Below are 21504 nucleotides of genomic sequence, written 5' to 3' on the forward strand. Positions count from 1 at the left end.
AAGGTTATCACAGAGCTGATTCCATGGGATTTAAGTGGACATCCCCGTCCCTCCCATGCTCTCAATCAAAGAAACCTCTGTTACTTTTTAAGGTCCTGTAACTGCTCCCACATGTTGACCTTACTTGGGTACCACTGTGCTGCACCCACAATTTCCTCAAGCAAGAATAGCTCCGTTTCTTCCCCATCCACACCAAAGAGCTCCAATCCAGAACATTTCCACGGAACTTCCACTGTCTGTTGTGTTTCCTAAAAATCACTGTCAGAGGTTTTACCCCTGCAATTACAGGTCACAAAAATGCAGTTTGGTTAGGAGTTAAAAATATCCAATAGGGAGTAAAACGGTGAAAGTAAATACTTAAACTTTCTAGAGAGGTAGACTTGTTTTCTTGGCTGTTTATTTATGCTGGACTGTTATGTTTGCTCAGGGATTGGCGCCTCTGCAAAAAACCAGGGCTCAAACATGCTCAGCTTCATACTGAGCACTTCAAAACCTTCAAGTGCTGCTTTCTGTGTCTTCTACAGCTCACAAGCAGCAAAAAGTAGCAAATGCAGCTTCAGACGTCAGAAAACCAGCCTTAACCAAAAGTAAATGCCCTTATTTTGCAAACTACCCTAGAAACACAATACAGGCTATTCAGTTTACACCTTTACAAAACTATCATCCAAATTTCTTATTTCAGATTCAGACGGAGCACAATAAAAATAGAAAGGCTTGGGGAGTTTCAGAGCCAGGGCTCTGAAGGGCTTAGAAAGCTACAGATGAGCTGAAATTCAGTTTTACTGTAATGAAATCACTTCCACAGAGCAATCACAGTATTTGGGGAGTAGGGGGAGAAGGAAAAGCCCCTGTGCATCACCTGATGAGGAGGGACAGCAATCCCTGAGCTGTGATGCTGTGCATGCAAGCAGCTGATGAGACCAGTCTTGCTGGGTTATTAAAGAGCCATTGTCCTCAGCCTGGAGGCTTTCAGCAACTCATTTCACAGCTCCTCTCTAAAAACCACCCCAGAGGTTCACGCCTCCACCCCCCAGAATAAGTTCACGGGTTTTTTTGGGGGGGGTGTTTGTCACTGGATTAGTCAAACAGAAAAAGGCCTTTACCTTCCCAGGCGATCATTTCCTATGACTCTTCAGGCCTCCCTTCTCCCCAGGAGCAGAAGAAAGGAATGCTTTCTCCTGCAGGTTTGCTTTCGGTTTGGCTCAGACGGAGAGATTTCTTCCAAAGCAAACACTCCTGCAACGTCACCGCGGATATAAATAGGCAGAGGAGAAGGAGGGAGAAGCACAGCCCTTCTGGAGAGACTGGGTACATTAGGGAACACGCAGCTAGGGGAGAATATCAGACAGAAATGAAGCTTTTCTTTTCCTAAAGCTACACGCACAGCCTCGACTCGGACACCACAGCCGGGCTGAATGATCCGAGAGAAATATGGCATCCATCCACTAAGAGGGAGGCTCTCCCATATCCCGGGGTTTTGCCAGGAGCTGTGCTGCTTCTGCTGCCATCCTGGCAGCTCTCACACACGGCTGCACATCCCAATAAACGCCAGGAAAGCCACCTGCACCCACACACCAAGGTGGGCACGCAGGCACGGAAGGGCCTGCAGGGCTGCAGGGCCATTGTCCAGAGAAGCTGTGGCTGCCCCTGGATCCCTGGCAGTGCCCAAGGCCAGGCTGGACACTGGGGCTTGGAGCAGCCTGGGACAGTGGGAGGTGTCCCTACCCATGGGAGTGGATCTCATCCTCACAGACAGGCAAGAACTGGTCAGGGATGCGAAGGTCTGGGCACCTCTGGCTGCACTGACCATGGAGCTCAGAACCCTCAAAAGAAGGAGCTGAGGGAAAAAGCTGCATCACAGCCCTGGACTTGAGGAGAAGAGACTTTGGCATTGTTTTCAGGGGTGTGCCTGAAGAATCCCATGGGCTTGGAGAGAAAAGGGACCCAAAAGCTGGTTGATAAAAAGGATCACCTCCTCCAGACTGAAGGACAGCCCATCCCAACAAAAGGCTGATCAAGCTGAGGGGCAGGCGGCCTCCATGGAGGAACACGGAGCGCCTGCTCAGAGCCAAGCACAAAGCGCAGGGCAGGGGCAGGTGATCCAGGAGGAATCTAGGAACACTGATCCTATCCTGCAGGGGCAGGTGATCCAGGAGGAATCTGGGAACACTGATGGTGCAGGGATGGGGCTAAGAGAGCCAAAACACACCTGGAATTGAGTCTGACAAGGGATGTGAAGGGTGCGGGCGAGGCCAGCCTTCGGGAACTGCAGGTCCCTGAGGCCCCAGGGGAAATCCAGACAAGGAGGACTTTTCCTTAGTAGAAGAGGATCAGGTATGGGGACGGTAGGCTGGACACACTTCGTCCCATGGGACCAGATGGGATGGACTCACAAGTGCTGAGGGAGCTGGCTGCTGTCACTGTGAGGCCACACTTGATGAACTTTGGAAACCATTTCCAGTCACTGCAAAGACCAGAGGGGTGATCAGGAGTAGTCAGCATGGATTCATGAAGGGAAAAATCCTGCTTCACCAGCCTGACCTCCTCCTGGGATGAAACAATCTTGGTGGATGGAAGGAGTGCAGAGGATGTTGTCTGTCTTGGCTTTGGCAAGACTTTCAACTCTGGCTCTCCCCACACCCTCAGATGAGCTGGCAAAGTATGGAGCAGCCAGGAGGGCAGGGAGGTGGGTAGAAAACTGGCCAAATGGCCAGGCCCAGCGGGTAGTAGTCAGTGGCAGAAAGTCCAGTCGGAGGACAGACACTTCCCAGGGGTTGATATGAGAGCCAAAATCATTTAACCTCTTTGTTGAAGCCCTGGAGGATGCACAGAGTGTGCCCTCAGCACTTTGCTGGTGACACAAACCGGGGGGAATGGCCAGTACACCAGAGGGTCTCACTGCCACCTGGATGAACTCGGACAGGCTGGAGCAAGGGGCGGGCAGGAGCCTCACGGTGTTCTAATAAAGCAAAGGCAGAGTCCTTCTTTCACCTGGGGGAGAGGGACCCCAGGAGCCAGCACAAGCTGGGAGCTGACGGACTGGGAACAGCTCTGCAAGCAGAACCTGTGCCTCTGGATGACAACAAGCTCCCAGGAGCCAGCAAAGAAGGCCACCAGCCTCCTGGGCTGCATCACAAGAGGAACCCTTCCACTCTCCTGAGCACTGGTGAGACCACTCCTGAAGTGCCAGGTCCAGTTCTGCATTCCCCGGTGGGAAAGAGACACGGACACACCAGAGAGAGTCTGGCAAATGGCCCTGGACAAGCAGCTCTGGGTGACCCCTGTGTGACAAGGTGACTTTCCAGAGGTCCCTGCCAAGCTCAGCCAGGCTGTGATCCTGGGGTCCTTCTGCCAGTTCACTCTCACACCCCGGATATCACTTATGATACCCACAGGAATTCCAAAGCAGCACCTGGGCCCTGTCTAGGGCGCAGTCCCACAGTGTCACAGCGCTGACAGGTCACACCCAGCTCAGCAGGAACAACTGACACGTGCCCTCTCTCACTCCTGAGGTCGAGATTCAGCTCCCAGCCCTTGCTAACTCGCCCTGGCTGTGGTTTGACTCCAGTTCTGCTTTCTCAATGTGACACAGGGGTCAGAGACAGGCAATGTGAACCGACCAGCCAGGAGGTGTTTCGTCACCCACATTCCATAAAGTTCCCCCACAGTCTCCATCTCCCTTGAGCTTTGCTGTCCTTTTGCCTTCTTTTTTTTTTTTCTCAAACATCACCTTTGGGATGAATGCTTTAAAAAAGCCCTCAGCCCCGCAAATGCTCTGTTACACCTTTAAAAACCAGAGGATGGTTATCCTCTCCTATAACAAAGCAAGAGGAGTCAGACATGGATATCATTTAGGTTTACAAGCTAAAATCTTCATTAACTCAGCGGATAACTACTTCTTGCTGGTGTAAAATAACAGAAACACTAAAGTTTTTTATTTTAAGACCAAGAGATAAATGGAAGTTGCAATTTCTTTAAATCTCCGACGTTCCTCGTTCCCACAGCTGGAGGTTGTCCAGCAAAAAGAGGTCAAGTTCAAGTCATCAGCAACAGAGGGAAGCACAAAAGTGATCCAATCTGTCAGTATTTCCCCCTAAAAAGGAGGGACAGGGAAAACTGCAAAATTCAGGTCTGTGTCCAAAAGCTCCTGATAAAACATGTTTCTGTGTAACTGTCAGCGCATTTGCCTTGCCTGGTTCTCAGTTTAGCACACCTCCTCCTCCTTCTCCTCTCTTTGCAAATACACTGAGCACACTGGGGGCTGAGCAGGCACAGGGAGAGCCCAGCTGGGCTCTGCTGTGGTGGCAGCTGGCACAGCTGGGGCCAGGGCACTCGAGGTCTCTTCACACAGCAAAAAAAGGGCACCACTACAGTTCTAACCTGACTCCCTGCAAGCGTTGGTTCACAGGGATTTAAGGCCATCCATGGTCCTGGCTTCTTGCCATGGGTGTTTTCCCAATGTCAGCCTGGTGTCACCAAGTGAGGATGACAAGGTGACAAGGGACTGCTGGGGTCAGCTGGCCCAATCCCTGCCCCAGGCAGGTGCATTTTCTGCAGGATCTCTTGCTCTAAGCCATACCACGTTCCATCCTGGAGCTTGGGAAGGGGTTTAGGGACTGTTCCACTTGTAGCTACCAAGCTGGATTTTAGTGTAACGCAAAAAGATGGGCAGGGAAGTGTCTGAGAGCAGCCCTGGAGAAGGACCTGGGGGTGCTGTGGGTGAGAGCTGGGACCCAGAACCCCCCGTGCCCTGGGCTGAGCCCCCAGCGTGGGCAGCAGGGGAGGGGGGATTCTGCCCCTGTGCTCAGGTGAGACCCCATCTGGAATTCTGTGCACAGTTCTGGTGCCTCCAACACAAGAGGGACATGGAACTGTTGGAGCAGGTCCAGAGGAGGCCACTGAGTTGCTGAGGGGACTGGAGCACCTCCCCTCTGGAGCCAGGCTGGGAGAGCTGGGGCTGCTCAGCCGGGAGAGGAGAAGGTTGTGTGGAGAGCTCACAGCTCCTTCCAGGGTCTGAAGGGATACAGGGAAACTGGAGAGGGACCCTGCAGCAGGAACTGGAGGGCCAGGACACAGGGAATGGCTTCCCAGTGCCAGAGGGGAAATTCAGGTTCCATATACAGAATAAACTCTGCCCTGGGAGGGTGGGCAGGCCCTGGCACAGGGTGCCCAGAGCAGCTGGGGCTGCCCCTGGATCCCTGGCAGTGCCCAAGGCCAGGCTGGACATTGGGGCTTGGAGCAGCCTGGGACAGTGGAAGGTGTCCCTGCCCCTGGCAGAGGGTGGGAACTGGATGAGCTTTAAGGTCCTTTCCAACCCCAGCTGTTCTGGGACTCCCTGAGTAGGTGCACAAAGAGGCAGCCCCAAACCAACAGACATTCCCTGCAGAGATCTGCACAGGGGCTCAGATTCTCAGCTCACAGTTTTGTCTTTAGAATTCCTGCAGCTGTGAGCACAAAGATTAGAGCAGCATCTCCACACATCAAAGCAGCTCCTCCTGGGGAGGCTGAGCACTTGCCTTACGCTTGCAGCACTCTCAGCACAAAACAAACCCAATTCATACGGGACTTTTCTCCTGGGCAGCAGAAGTTACTGTTTCATACTGAACTAAACCCCACAAAGCAGAACCAGCTGAACACAGAAAGGACTGCAGAATCCTCTCTGGACTCGCAAGGGAAAAGAAAGGCTGCTAATTACAGCCCAGCTCAGCTCCTCATTGCCAGCAAAGCACCACCAGCCCTGTCTCCGTGCTACCCTGCTGGAGGAGGGTGGCTCCTCTACGAGAGTCACAGCTGGAAGGTGCCAGCACGGTGTACCTGGCATTGAGGCCCAGAACAAATCAAACAAACGGGGAAGCAGGGATGCTGCACGTCCAGCACTCTGCTGTGAGATCCAGCCCAAGGAGCCTGGGATGCTGCTGCAGAACAAGGAAGAGTTGGCTCGAGTTTCAGGGAACTGGAGAAATAAAAACACAGGCGCACACACACACGAAGAGAAATAATTCTACATGGAAATAGCATATCAGTCCAGAGGCAGCCAGGGCTCCATCCTGCCCCAAAGCAGCAGATCTGCAGCCTGGCTGTCACCTGAGGCAGCTACAACCTGGCACCCAAGATGAATTTTCGGAGTGGTCCTGAATCAAAAAAGCAGGAACTGAGGCACAGGGAACATCCCTACACCCACACTGAGGGTGTGAATGAAGACCAGCTATAAAACCAGCACAGGACAGCCAGGGTTCTCACAACAGACTCACCCAACAGGAACCCCAAAAGAATTTAGGATCGTTCATCTGGTGACAAAAGGAACAGGGTTCCTTCCCCAAATACACTGTGTAACAGGACAGGGTGACAGAGACAGACACAGCAGCTCTCTCCTGCCTAAGAAAGGCTGCAGGACTTTGTGTGATCACTGTGTTACAAATTCAGGAAGATTTTGGCACAAAAGACCTGCATTAGTCATTAAATGCTTGCAATACCAAGATATTCCCCCTCTAAGTCACTGCCCTTGCTTAGCTGCTCTTCCTGTTATGAATGTGACTCTTTGTTAATACAGCGAAAGACTGGTTTTGCTACACCACTAAATAAAGGAAAATTCAAGCTTCCACATCCATCATGCCGCTCTAAAATAAAACAGGAAAAAACTCACTCTGTCTCCAGCATCCCAAAATGGACCAGGCTTTCCAGGGCTTTCAGTGCTAAATGAAAGCTGACCGTAGAAAATTCCCTTGTAAATGTTTATTATTCTAATTTTAACCTCTGAACATTTTTAGGGCCAAAAAAGAACCCAAAACAAACCAAGATCAAAACCCAAGAGAGCAAATAATCCACACAAGGATTCTCTCCAGCCTGTGCTGGTTCAAAAGTCATTCTGAGATTTGGGGGTGAGGGGATATTTTTATTTTTAAACCTCTGTTTAACTTCTTGTACGGGAAGCATGAAATCCCACCACGATGCGGGATGAAAACAAATCTCTTAGAAAGGAAGGGACATGGATTCCCATGGGAAACAACACTGCCCAATACAAGTACCTCCCCAGTACCCACTGGGCAGCAGAAACCCCTTTTTAATTGGCCTTCTCACGGTGAAAGGAACTCAAGGACCACAGGAATACCTCGTGCCAATGCACTCTGTGTAAGCACTTCCCCAGGCTCTGTTGGATCCTGCGGAACTCTTTCATCCATCCACACTCTCCAGAAGTGTTCACAACACTTCTCTCAAGCCTTAATTGCGCCTTTATGCATCCAAACCAGACCTGTTATCGCGGTTCCACAATAATTTTCGTGCCCAGATCCCCTTCTTTGGCTTCTAGCAAGGTGGGGAACAGACCAGGAAATCCTTGTGGCCAAGAGTCAGAGCAGCAGCTCAGGCCAGACTGTGCAGTTCCTGCCACCTGCAGATGACCATCACAGTGGCACAGGGACCACAACTAGCCCAAAACCTCCGGGCAGAGGCACTAATGCAGATCTCCAGGACAGCAGCTGCATTCTTCTTTATTCTCCTACCCACAAAGGTAATCCCTCAGGTGAAACCAGACACCCTGCAGAGAGTTTTGGAGAGTTACTAAGAGAAGAAAAAACAAACAACCAAACAACAAAAGCCAAAATTGGCCAGTCCCTGGGGCGAGCAGCTGCCTGCAGAGATAAACTTCACTTGCAGACAGCATCGTGCTGGTGCCGAAAGGCCTTCCCCAGTTATTCTGACCTTTATTCCTTGGCCAGCCTGGTCCAAAAAAAGCAGTGAGCAGCAGTATTCCCATGTCTCACAATTCCGGCACTCTTGGCTGTATCATAGCCTACAGTCCTCTTCCAGATTATCATCACTCCAAGTAACAAATCCGTCATTTAGCTATTTAGCTTCCCTGTCCACCCCACAAGCTCACCGCACTCTGACAGGACTCCCATAAGCTGGACAATGCATCTTCTGTGGTCAGCGGCCTTTCAGTTCATCTGCTGATTGTTTTGTTCCACCTGCCATGGGACCTGGCATTTCCTTGTCAAATAAAAGCTGAATTCCCCTAGTCCAAGTCTATTCCAGGGTGCACACGAAGGCAAAGTGGAGCCCAGAGATGCCCCTGCCCTTGGCCTACAGCTCAGAAATGACACTGTTCTCTGGGGATATCAGCCCTCCTGCCTCTCCAAAGATATCCTCTGGAGACCTCACTTGGTGTCTGTGCTCCCCATAACCCTTGTCCTCCCTCTGGGAGCTGCAGTTTGATTACTGAGATCGCAGTTGGGCTTTGTTTGGAGGGTTCTCGCCCCCCTTGTTTTTTTTAATCCATAAACCTACACACCCACAGCTCCAAACATAAGAAGTCACAGCAGAAAAAGGCCTCCAACACAGCAAAAAAAAAAAAAAAAACCAAAAAAAAAACCCCAAAAAAAACCAAACACTTAAGCACATCATCAATACAAAAGCAGTTTCAAACAGAAATCCAAAGCCTCAACAATACCAATCAAGTGCAATAATGAAATCTTTAAATGAGCCCAGGTCCATAGACATGACACCAGTGAAGTGACCTGTGTGACAAGTTACAGCTGTTTGTTGGGGGAAAAAGTGTCACACCCTGCTCACAACACTTCAGTTCTTCCCTTTCATTTCAAACCCCTGGATTAATTGAGCTGCCCACATACCACAGTTCTCTCCCATCTCCAGCTTTTCTGTCCCGGCAACCTCCGTCCCAGACAACAGGTCTAAGACTTCAGCAGTGTCACAGTAGCATGTTGCACATGGTAACATAGAGGAAATAGCTTCTTGTTAACCATTCCAAGAATCAGCTGGAAAAGGCCATTGCAGGCAGCTTATGAAACACGGATAACAAGAGCAGCAGGGAATCCTGGAGGTGAAAGGCACCAGCCAGCCAGGCTGTTGTTGGGAAAAGGCAGAAACGTGACAGCAAGGCAGCACAAAGTTTTAAAATCTTATCTAGATGAAGGTAGGCATCCAATTATCTCCTTATTAAATATTCCACACTTACTTACAGTGGTTACAATTGCAAATCTCTGGTTACAGGGTAACCATCCTCTGACACCCACCCAAACTGCAGAACCATGCAGAATGCTTTGCGTTGGAAGGGACCTTGACCACCACCTTCCAACCCCCTGCCATGCAGGCAATCGGTAACTAAAAGACAGGCCAAGGACTTTTCCTAAGCGATTTATGCTTAAATCATCACAGACTGTGCAGAAGATGCAGGGGAAAAAAATTAAAAGTATGACTTAATAGAGTCTTGCTGCTTCCTGCTGCACACAGGCTTGTTTTTTTTTCCTGCAGTTACAGAAGAGGGATTTTTTTCCAGCACCACTTTCAGCTGCCACAAGCAGGCTATTGTTTGGATTTACCCGGGCAGCAGCACTCCCCATGCAAGCCCAGGGCAGCACGATGGACTGCCTGGAACTGAAACGGAACAGAAAGGGAATTCAGTCGGACGAGAACAGAGATTTGTACTAAATACCTGCTTGGAGCAAAGCCAGAGGAAGCACATCAGAGGAGTCCTGGGACACTTCCCAACATCCAGGTGCCCGCAGGGACGTTGTTCGTCAGGTGACAGCTCAGCAGCCTGTTCCCAGCACCCATCACCCAGCCCAAATCCAGGCAGCCCCAAACTGCTCAGGCTACATCTCCTGCCTCCTCCCCCGCACACCTCGGCATCCTCTCCCATTCAAGAAGTGATTCCCCAGCCCTTGGACACACCAGGATGAGTCATCTCGGTGCACTGGTGCCTTCACTCTGAAAAGTCCTGCTCGTCCCTGGGCGAGGGACCGAAATGCTGTGAGCTCACTTGTAGCTGTGGCAACAGCAAATGCAAATCCTGCCACGCTGAAAAACTTCACCGCAGACTCCTCCAGTACACGGGCACTACGTGTGAGCAAAACTAATTTTTTTTCTTCCTCTCTGAGGATAAATTTGGTTTGCGAAGCTCTGCCCTACAGCAAAAATCCAAGCGGCAGGGCAGAGCTAAAGCAGACACACAGAGTTAAAGCTTCAGCACACACAGGAAACGGGCACGGAAGAGTTTGCAAACAGGATGCAAGAACAGGTTTGGGGTCTTTCACTGCAGGCTCTACTCACTGTCTATACCTGGTGAGGAGCTACTCCATTTGCAGCCTCGAGTTTTAGGCTGAGCGAGTCATACCACGGCTGGTTTAATACAATAAAGTCACAGTGGATATAGAGGAGAAAATATAGAGGAGAAACAAACATAGAGGAGAAAGTGGGTTTCAATTAGTTGCTCCCTGGGAGGATGGGCAGGCCCTGGCACAGGGTGCCCAGAGCAGCTGTGGCTGCCCCTGGATCCCTGGCAGTGTCCAAGGCCAGGCTGGACATTGGGGCTTGGAGCAGCCTGGGACAGTGGGAGGTGTCCCTGCCCATGGCAGGGGTGGCACTGGATGGGCTTTGGGGCCCCTTCCAGCCCAAGCCGTTTTATGATTCTATGAGTAAATGATCCATTTTTCAAAAAATAATCAGAATTCTAAAAAATATCAACGTATCTGAATGCAAGCCATGAGCTTTTCTTGGGGGATAAGTAGGATATTTCTAACGAAAATGCAGGCAGTAACTGCATATAGCAACCAGAGGTTAAAAACAACTGATGGGGTGGTGAAGAAAGGGGGGGGGGAAAAGCAAGCCTCACCTAACAAGTTTCCAGCAGCAAAACCTGTGTGAACCTCAAGACCTCAAGACAAATTTAGCTTTGGTGAGAACTGTACCTCCGCTCGCGGGGTAGATTATCTACCTGTGGTTTGCAGAAACTTCTCGGACGAGCTTCAATACCCTGAATGGCAAACTAAGAGTGAACTCCCACTGATGCTTCCTGCGTGTTGAGAAGTTTGGGTGGGGAACTCGGAGATTTCTGGGCTCGGTGGGGGCTGGTGTTGGTTTGGAGCGGGGGTTGCTGCCTTGTGCTTTGTTGTGCTCTTTGGTTCCCTTTCAAAGGGCAATCTGGGTTACCGAGGTCAAATGGTTTTCAGGAGTGCAAACCCTGGCAACCTCAGCTTCACCCGTGTGTGAGCGGAGCACATCTAATCCCACAGGCGGGTTGTTCTATCTGGGAGCAAAGCAAACGAGCTAAAAACGAAGGAAAGGGAGAGTTACCATGGGATACCGGGATGCGTCACTTCTCTTGGCTCTCCTGGCGCCACGTGACGCCTCAGCCACCAGTGAAGAACTCAGCAGATGGGATAGGGAAAAAAAATGTAAAAAGGTCCCCAGATTATAGCAAAGTTTAGGCTTTAAAATCTACTGCTTATGGCTACAGAAATAGAGGCAACAATATTTACCCATAAACCAAGCTATCTGTCTATAAATCTATTGCCACCGAGCAGTAAATACACGCTTTCCCTTCCAGCAGTCGTCACCATCTACACTTTCCAGTTCCCTACGGTAAATTTAGTCCAAGCACATGCAGAAATACTGTCCTTGCCATCTCAGAGAGAACTAACACTTGCCTTTCAGAGGAGGCAAAGCAGGTCAGTAGTTTCCACCTCGCTCATAAATAGAGAAGCAGCCACTTGACAGCAACAGACACGAGCACTTGGAGTTCAAGAGAGATCAGAAGAAGGATAAATCATTTGGAATTTACTCTCCAAGTTATCACACAGGTCACCAAACCCATGCCTTGGGCTGGAGCTCACTGAACCAAGAGTCTCTTTCCATTTTCAAGGTCTGGCTGTTGAGCATGTGCGTGCAGCATGTCACTGACCCCACACGTGCTCACTCACACTTGGGCTTCCACCCCACTCAGACCAGGATCAATTCTTAAACATCTCCTGCTCCAAGTCTTCCTTCTCTGCACAAAATCCTAGAGTAGTCCAATGTTTGAGGATTTCTCCCCTCCTTTTACAGCAGCCAGTTTCTTTCTAGCAGATAAGAACAGCTCTGATTCCAAGGACATTATTCCAACTCCATCCTCCTCCACCTCCCAAAGCCTCCTAACACCCACACACTGCTGAACGTCAAAATCTCCAGGGAAATTCAGTCCTTCCATATGTCAGCCAAGCAAACCCCCCCAGTGTAGTAAAAAGCGCCGTGCAGCGTAAGGAACCTTTGCCCTCCCTGGGTGAAGGTGCACTCCCAGCATTCCAGCTCTACCCAAACATTGTGTCAGGCTGGAAATCGAGTGTGCACGGAAATGCTGGGGCCCATCTGTCTGCAGCACACCAGGGTAACCTGATCATCACCCCAGCACCAGCTGGCACACTGCCACCCCAACCCACCCGGCTCCCAGCACGCTCCAGACTGCAGAACTGTGGGAAAGGAGCACAGCCCAATCAGCCACGACAACTGCTGCTGTCATCTGCTCCTAAACACCAGCTTTTTATCACCTGAATCACTTGCTATTCCTTGCCTGTTTCCCATTACCTACCAAAAGTCGGAAATAGCATGGAAGCCAAGAAATCCCACATTTCATCTGCTACTCCAGGTTGTAGCCCCTGTGTTACACAGCTACACAACAGCTGGGTGTTATTTAGGACCTGCTTACAGACAAAAGTTCCATGTCTCTACACAAAGTTTAACAGTGTTACCTTCTTCAACAAGGGGAATGCAGGTCCTGCACCCGGGCAGGAACAGCCCCAGCACCAGCACAGGCTGGGGGGTCCCTGCTGGAGCAGCTCTGAGGGGAAGGACCTGGGGGACACCGAGCTGTCCCTGAGCCTGCAGAGTGTCCTGGGGGTCCTGGGGGACACCGAGCTGTCCCTGAGCCAGCAGAGTGTCCTGGGGGTCCTGGGGGACACCGAGCTGTCCCTGAGCCTGCAGAGTGTCCTGGGGCCAAGGAGGCCAATGGGATCCTGGGGGCAGCAGGACAGAAGAGCATTCCCAGCAGGGCAGGGAGGGATCCTGCCCCTCTGGGCAGCCCTGGAGGCACCTCTGGAGTGCTGTGTCCAGCCCTGGCTCCTCAGCACAGCAGGGCCAGGGAGCTCCTGGAGCGGGGCCGGCGGAGGCTGCGCAGCTGAGGAAGGGCCTGGAGCATCTCCGTGCCCAGCACAGGCTGAGGGAGCCGGGGCTGCTCAGCCTCGAGAGGAGCCCCAGCTGAGAGGGGCCCTCAGCCCTGGCTGTCCCTGGCTGCAGGGAGGGCTCCGAGCAGGGCCCGGGCTCTGCTCCGGGGCCCAGCAATGGCACCAGAGCACCGGGCAGGGCCTGAGCCCAGCAATTGCCCTGCCCAGGAGGCAGAACTGCTGCCCTGGGCAGTGCCCAGCCCTGAGCACATTGGCCACAGAGGCTCTGGGCTCTCCTCCCTGGGGCTGTTGCAGAGCTGTGTGCACACAGTGCTGTGCCTGTGCTCCGGGATGGCCCTGCTGGAGCAGGGAGGTGCCACCAGGTGCCCTCTGTGCTCCCTGCAGCCTGAGCCATCCTGGGATTCCTCCAAACACTGCTTTAATAACTCTTCCCTGAGCCAGGAGACGCTGTCTTTAATAACTTTTAATAAGCTGGGTTTTATCCAGCCTTCTTTGAACCTCTCACCTTCCGGCAACATCCTGGCTGCCAGGAATACCACAGCATAACTGTGCACCACCGAAAGAAAAACTTTCCCTTGTTATAAGTTCATTACTTCCTTGATTTTTTGAGTGAGGAAGGCCTGGGTACAGTCATCCTCTTTAGAGGATGCAAAGCTCCCAATCTGCATAACATTTCTCTCCTCGCTTCTCCCCCTCACCATTATTTCTGCTCCACACTAAAGAGACAAAGTTTATTTATGTCCTTTTATACAACAGCTGTTCCATGCCTTAGATCGCCTTCATCATCCTTTGCTGAACCTTTTTCCTTTTGGAGATGGAGGATTCAGGATACGGAGAATCATGGAGAAAAAGGTAGTTTTTTAAATTATGGGGTTTTTACAGTAGCTTTTTCTGTTCTCTACTCCTTCATTAATAATATTTATTCATTTAGTATTTTGACTTCACAGCTATTTGCAGTGAAAGGACCTCCAAATGCAGAGAAAAGCCCCCCTAGAGCAGAATAAAACCTAAAACTAATGAAGTTTTTGCGTTCTGCCAGTGTTGCAGGAACAAGCATTAGGCTTCTGAGACAGGAAAGAGCCTGGAAAATGCAGTAACCTCTCAATATCTCAAAACAGCTGCTTCCAAAACTTTTCTTAAACCAGAGCAGCAGAGCAAGGAATTAACCACATCCCTGGCTGTTCATGTGCCTTCCTCCACTCTATCTCAAACTGGTTTTTGGTAAAAAACATCAAATAAATACATATACACACACTTTGGTCACCTGTATTTATTATTTCCTCACGCAGCACCAGCAAAGTGACCCCCAAGGAGGCACACAGGAAATAACCTGGTTTTTTATTAGTAACCAGCTGCTGCTCTCCAGCCTCACTGACCTTGCAGCACACGTCTGATTCCTGCTCAACACTCCTGGGTTTCCTCTTCTTCTCACGTGCGAACAGTCCTCACAGGTCTGTGTCATCAATATTCACAGTACACCCAGGGGCAGAGCTGCAGCCTCCAGCTCCTGCTGGGACACAGATTTGTTTTTTTTTCCTGTTTTCAGCATCTCGAACTCACAGGATGACAACACAGGATTGCTTTGAAGTGTCCATTTTCATTCCACCTCAAATTACCACAGAGAAGCAGACCTTGGCTGAGTGTCAGAATTGCCCCAATAAAACTAAACAATCAGTGCATCTACATGGAAAAAATGGGAAGTTTTTTTGTCATTTTCCAGACAAACAGAGAACGAGCTTCAGATTTAGCGTGACTTTTGCAAGGATGGTGCCTCCTGCACAAGCGAGAAGCAGAAGGAGGCAAACAAAACCGTGCTGTTTTATTAAGCTCACTTATAGAGATGATCTAAGTTTTCAGACTTGCTTTTTGCAAGGCTGTAGTGTAAAAATAAAGCTGTTCCTTGGGGCCATTTGTCAGGAACTCCTACTGCACAGTTTTGGATGCTGGATGGAACAGACAGGAAGGACTTGTGATGTGAAGTGGGCTTTCACTGAAATGAGCATCTAGAACCCCACCTTGAGAAGAAAGAGAATGAACAGGTCCATAAAAACCAGACTTTCTTCGATATTCCACATGGAATTTCTGGAGGAATTTCTGCATGGAAAGGGTGCTCAGGCCTTGGCAGGGGCTGCCCAGGGAGCTTTGGAGTGCCCATGCCTGGAGGTGTCCAAGGAAGGGCTGGAGGTGGCACTCAGGGCTGGGGACAAGGTGGGGACTGGACACAGCTTGGACTCGGTGGTCCCAGAGGCCTTTCCAACCCCAATGATTTTATGAGCCTATGAATTTCAGGTGTCAAAGGAGTTCTCCCCTGTAAAATCCAAACCATATGTCCATGGGCTGTGGAACAGCATTCCTCTGCTGGGGGCCACCCTTCAGGCACTCAGGTTATTGGGTGCTCTGTCCTGTTCTTTTTCCAGGAAGTCACCTCTCTCTAGACCATTTCTCCCCCCAGTTTTCCCAGTGTACAGGGACACCCTCCTGCCCTGCCCATGTCCTCAGGGGTTCTGAGCAGAGAGCTCACCTGCTGGCTTTGAGCAATCCTCACAAAGCACCAACACAACCTCGTGCTGAATATTACCGGAGTATGAGAAAAATCATTTAGAGAGACAGCAGCTACAAGAGAGCTCCTTGCTTTATCTCCTTTGTAAACAGCTACAGCTACAAAGGAGCTGGAGGCAGAAGAGACATCCCTACAGCTGCTGACAGGTAAGTTTATTTGAGCTTCAGTGCAAGCATTTCAAGATGAAAGAGCACTACGAGGGTGCTGAAGGACAACTGACAGCTTGAGGAGTATGCACTGGTTTTCAAATAGTTTCTGTGATGTAGGGTAATGTTTATGATCACAGCATTCACTGGGAATTAGATCATCCATTTAGCAGCAAGTTTGCCTGATCAACTGTTTGGGGACTTCAAACAGATCAGCAGAGCTGGAGACAGTGTCTTGGTACTCAGCTGCCTTCCCTGAGAAGCTGCACAGAGACCCAAACTCAGGCAGGGAAACCATAACAAAACATCGAGAACAAGCTGAGTGCTGCCCCTGAATTTGGGAACCAGCACTAGGGCAGGGCACTCCTGCTGGCACAGACCACCAGTACCCTCAGCTACTCTGGATCAGCACCAGCACTCACAGAACACCTGAAGCCACCCTGTTAACTTAGCCTAATAATGACACAGCCCTTGTGCAAAGCCTGTTCCTCGCCCTTCTACATGAAAGGAATGAGAGTCTTGTCTTTAGAAACAAGCTCTGGGCCTGCTGGTTGATGAAAGTAGCACTGAGAGATAAAAGAAACAATGAGAAGGGGTCCACTGGTTGAGGAATGGAAAGAGATTTGTCTCTACAAACAAACTGCAGGTCTGCTGATAAATGATATTGGATATTGAGAGATGAAAGAAACAATGGGAAAACCATAAAATTCAGAAGGAACTAAAAATAAAGGGGGGGAGGTTTATACATTAGAAGAGAGTCTTAGGTATTAGGCATTCCGGGAAGTCTGTACCTCTCAAGTACCTCAGCCAGCGGGGAAAGAGAGAGGGAAATGTGATCAGGAAATTGGGATAAAAGGGGGGCTGCACCCTCCAAAAATTTGAGAGACCCCAGGGGAATGCCCCATGGCCTCTCCCTTGATTCAAATAAAGTAACGGGACTCCTCTGTCTCCTCTTTGGACACAAACCTCTGGTGTTGGTGGGTTAATTTTCCTGACATGCATGTGCCACACACGGCTCAGGGAGCTCCTCAGGCTGCATTTGCATCAACTGTCCAAGAAACTCTTGGCAAAGCTGGGGGAGTTCAGTGATGTGTCTGGAGGTGGCTGCAAGGATGCTCCACAATGCAGGGAAGGGCGGGGAGGAACCTGGAGGTGGGAGCACGCTCTGGCCAGGAGGATATTTAAGCCTGGCGGGATGCAGCTGGGATGCACACACGCTTTGAACAGCTGGGACTGTCACACAGGACTCTGGTGACAGAGCAGACATCCTGTGCTGGGACTACAAAATCCCCCAGCATGTCAGTACCAAATATTTCACCCACCCTTTGCTGTGTATTTATCTCTGCACAGCAAAATATGTGAGATGTAACTTTTTGTCTTCCTAAGCAGTACAGGAAAATCTGTCAAAACAGTTGCTGACAGCCTTTCAACTGCTCATTGGGAATGGGACAGCAGAGAAAGGGCAGTGCAGGCCGGGAAAAAAATCCTTTTTGTTTTCATGCCTCTTGCAAACACAGAGAGAAACATTTAAGGAGTGAACTGAAACAAAACATCTTGTGCAAGAATCCCAATAACCCTATTATCTGCTGAACAATAAAACTGCAAAACCGTGGAGCCATTTTAAACAAGTGCATCTGTCATTAAAATAACGAACGAATGAGTCAGTACTCAGCCAGAAGGAGATTTTTAACAGAATCCCAGACTGGTTTGGGTGGGAAGGGTCCTCAAAGCCCATCCAGTGCCACCCCTGCCATGGGCAGGGACACCTCCCACTGTCCCAGGCTGCTCCAAGCCCCAATGTCCAGCCTGGCCTTGGGCACTGCCAGGGATCCAGGGGCAGCCCCAGCTGCTCTGGGCACCCTGTGCCAGGGCCTGCCCACCCTGCCAGGGAACAATTCCTTCCCAATATCCCATCCAGCCCTGCCCTCTGGCACTGGGAAGCCATTCCCTGTGTCCTGGCACTCCAGCCCTTGTAAAGAGTCTCTCTCCATGTTTCCTGTAGCTCCTTCAGGCCCTGGAAGGACACAATGAGGTCACCCCAGAGCTTCTCCTCTCCAGGCTGAACAATCCCAGCTCTCCCAGCCTTTCCTCCCAGCAGAGCTGCTCCATCCCTCTGATCATCCTGGAGCCTCCTCTGGACTCTCTCCAGCAGCTCCAGGCCCTCCCTGTGCTGGGCCCCAGGGCTGGGGCAGCTCTGCAGGTGGGGTCTCACCTGAGCACAGGGGCAGAGGGTTTAATTCAACATGGGAACAGAGCCTCTTCCATCCACCTAAGGACTGAGGCTGGGGGAAAACAACTGATTAATAACCCAGCTTCCCAAAAGGCACAAACCCAGGGGTGCTGCCCTCAGCCTGTGGCTCCTGGGGTGCAGACCAAGAGGCACCTTAAATCTCTCAGCATGGTTTGAACACAGCTCTGCTGATTGCAAAGAAAGTGGAGAGCAAAACAAGATTAGAGCTCAGCGAGACAGCGTGCCCCTCGTGAATCCAAACAAACAAGACGTTTTGATCTATTTCCAGCATGACTTCAGCACAAAATAGCATTTGCACGTCAGTGTAATAGCTGATGGTTTAACTGCTTGCTAAGGGAGCAGTCACGCACTGCAGCCCCGAGTTCAGCGGCAGCTGCTTGGCCTTCAGAGGAAGCAAACAGAGCTGCAGAAGAGCAGTGCTGCACTTGAAAGCCTTCCAGAGAAGCACTAAATGTATTTAAGCTCACTCCTGAACCCAAGGAGAACACGACCTGCCCCGACCCCAGATGCCTTGGGTGGATGACGAGACCCTTGAAAGGAGCTGGGATGGCAGCAGCCATCAAATCCCAGCTGGAAGCTCGAAGGTACCAGAGTCAGGGAGAAAAACGAGCCAAGGGGCACAAGTCCAGAGGATGAAACACAGGCGGGGAAACCCATTTTCCCTTTGAACCTGTGCAAGGACTGGTGACACACCCTCACAGGAAATCCTATTACTGGGGGCCCTAAGCCATGAATCAATCCCAGAGTCATTCACAGCCAGCCTGAGGACAAAGGAACAGTCAGATGCTAATTCAGGCCACAAAGGTGCAGAAGGAACGTTCCCTCTTTGGATTAAGGATTAATCATCAGCACAGTACAGTCTATTTTCATTAACTGCAGCCATTTCCTGCTAGCACATCCTTTCCATTTTCCAGGAAACACGGGAGCAGCTACACATCTGAAGGCAAATAAATTAGGAGACAAGAAGAAAATTACCCACAGCACCCAGAACAAGCCAAGCCATTGAGTAAGCAGCTAGAAAATCTACCAAAACCCAATTTGATTGATCCAACAAATTGAACACAGGGAACATAAAATTTCTGCTCCAAAATTCCATTAAACCTTTAGTTTTGGGTAAGTGCCAAAGATGTCATTGCCCAGAGAGGTTGTGGGTTCCTGGAAGTGTCCCAGGCCAGGCTGCACGGGGCTTGGAGCAGCCTGGGACAGTGAAGATGTCCCTGCCCATGGCAGGGGGTGGGATGGGATGGCTTTGAGGTCCCTCCCAGCCCAAACCATTCCATGATTCTACATTACTCTCCTTGGACTCTTCTCTCTCCTCTCAGTGCACTATCACTCCATTACCATGGGAGGAGGCAGCAGCACATCAGACTGGATTCAGGCTCTCTTGGGGGATTGCATGGATTCACCCTTCACTCTCCTTGCATTTAGAACACAGCCTGTGGGCTCAGTGTTTGTACCAAAAGCACCCAGGCAGATCCTGCAGCACCCACTTAACATCCCCACTTCTGCGGGATAGTTTCGATGCACGCACCTGGAAAAAGCTGGGAGGAATCATAAAACCATTTAGGTTGGAAAAGACCTCCAAGACCACTGAGTCCAATCTCCTCAGTCAGCAGCAGCTTCAAGCCCAGGCTTGCAGCAAAACAAACCAAAGGTATCACTTAAAAAGCCAATGTAACAATGAATGTGTGGCCTACAGAGGACACAGAAAAGCTCTACAGTCACATCCAGTCCTGTAGGTGATTCATGAACTCCTCCCAAGGTGCTTTTATGTGCACAAGACAACACCCAGAAACCAGACACCACTTTTACCAAAGATTATTTGACATTCACAGAGTGGTGGGGCTTTGGGGTTGATGGGGTTTTGAGTTTGTGGGGGGTTTTTTTGGTGGTGATTTTTTGTTCATTTCCTATTTAAACATCTGCTCTAGCCAACTGTTGCCCACTTACCTGGGGGATGTCACTACTGAATGTTCTGCACTGGAATTTACTGTTAACCATTCCAAGCCTTTGCTGTATTCATACACAATTCCATTCCTGAGCAAACAACTTGAGCACGAATATTTTCAAAAGGCTGCACATATGCTCTGTTCCCATGGAGCTAAATTTGGTAGGTTTGAGCACACCTGGCTGTAACAATCTGAAACAAAAATCACTGAGACACAGAAACTGAGTTCCAGGCATAAACCCCTGCTTTCCACTGCTTTAAATAGTCCCTGTTACACTGTGATTACACAGCAATCAATGCTTGGTTTGCTCTCTGAGCCCAGGGTTTCTCCTTCATAGCCACTGAAATTCAAGTTTAAAACAGAATTCAGCAAGCAGCTCTGTCAAGCACATTCCGTGCCAAGCTGGAGGATGAGTATATTTATATAACAAAAGGCTTCCTGGATTATTTTAAGGCTCAAGTTCTGCAAAGGGAACAATTGACGAAAGGGATGTTTTTCCTTTGTTTAATAAAATAATACTCGTACCAAGAAGGAAAAAAAAGCCATTGAAGAGACAGCAGTGCCTTGATATTCCACGATGTGAGATCCCTGGATGTCAGCATGTGCTCTGTGACCCCACAGGTACAGAATGAGTCTTGTCACAGACTGAGATAAATACGGGGAAAACCACAGAGGTCCCAGACATCAAGGCACCTGCAAGTGAATACCTGCACATAAAGGACAAGCTGTGCCACAGAACCATGGAATCACAGAATCATTTGGGTCAGAAAAGCCCTCCCGGCTCACGGAGTCCAAGCTGTGCCCGATGCCCACCTTGTCCCCAGCCCAGAGCACTGAGTGCCACCTCCAGCCCTTCCTTGGACACCTCCAGGCATGGGCACTCCAAAGCTCCCTGGGCAGCCCCTGCCAAGGCCTGAGCACCCTTTCCATGCAGAAATTCCTGCTGCTGTCCAAGCTGAGCCTCCCCTGGCCCAGCCTGAGGCCCTTTCCCCTTGTCCTGTCCCTGTTCCCTGCCAGCAGAGCCCGACCCCCCCGGCTGCCCCCTCCTGTCAGGGACTTGTGCAGAGCCCACAAGGTCCCCCCTGAGCCTCCTTTGCTCCAGGCTCAGCCCCTTTCCCAGCTCCCTCAGCCGCTCCTGGGGCTCCAGCCCTTTCCCAGCTCCGTTCCCTGCCCTGGACACGCTCCAGCCCCTCAATGTCCTTCCTGGATTGGCAGCCCCAGAACTGGACACAGCCCTCGAGGTCCCTCAGCAGGGCCAGCACAGGGGACAGGCCCTGGCTTGGGCAAAGGGAACAACCCAGCAACACAGACCCAACAACCCCTGCTTTGAATCTTTTCCCTTTAACACAGAGCAGAGCAGCCTCTTGCACTGCACTTGTAGATGTTCAACCCCGATTAAAGCTGCATTAAACTTTAAGTAATAGATTCCTGCATTATTCATCACAGCTGTGTGTTGGATGCAGAGCAAACAGAAGCTGAATCAATACAGTGCCAGGAGCTTCAGGTGCCTGCTCAAAGTATCTCCTGCTCTCAGTATTCAGGTAGTTGAAGAAGGTTTTTCCTGACTGCTGTAACCTGGTATCACAGTTTGTCCAGAACAGCTGTGACACAGAGGCAGCTTCCAGAGAGCAACAACTGCAAAAACCTG

General features: G+C 50.5%; 1 protein-coding gene across 3 annotated transcripts in view; it reads right to left on the minus strand.

Annotated features, from left to right (window-relative positions):
• SGMS1 (sphingomyelin synthase 1) overlaps positions 1 to 21504 on the minus strand; it is a 90205-nt gene that overhangs the window by 42455 nt on the left and 26246 nt on the right. Inside the window, exon 1 of one of the 3 annotated variants that reach the window (XM_010408642.4) lies at positions 9449 to 9654. The exons of 1 other annotated variant lie outside the window; for it this stretch is intronic. The gene's annotated coding sequence lies outside the window, so the exon portion shown is untranslated. Of the gene's footprint in view, positions 1 to 1103; positions 1205 to 9448; positions 9655 to 21504 lie in introns of those variants that run through there. One more of the 3 variants, XM_010408644.3, reaches the window with a different exon arrangement.

The sequence above is a fragment of the Corvus cornix genome, chromosome 6 (genome assembly GCF_000738735.6).
Source record: "Corvus cornix cornix isolate S_Up_H32 chromosome 6, ASM73873v5, whole genome shotgun sequence".
In the NCBI taxonomy this organism is placed as follows: domain Eukaryota; kingdom Metazoa; phylum Chordata; class Aves; order Passeriformes; family Corvidae; genus Corvus; species Corvus cornix.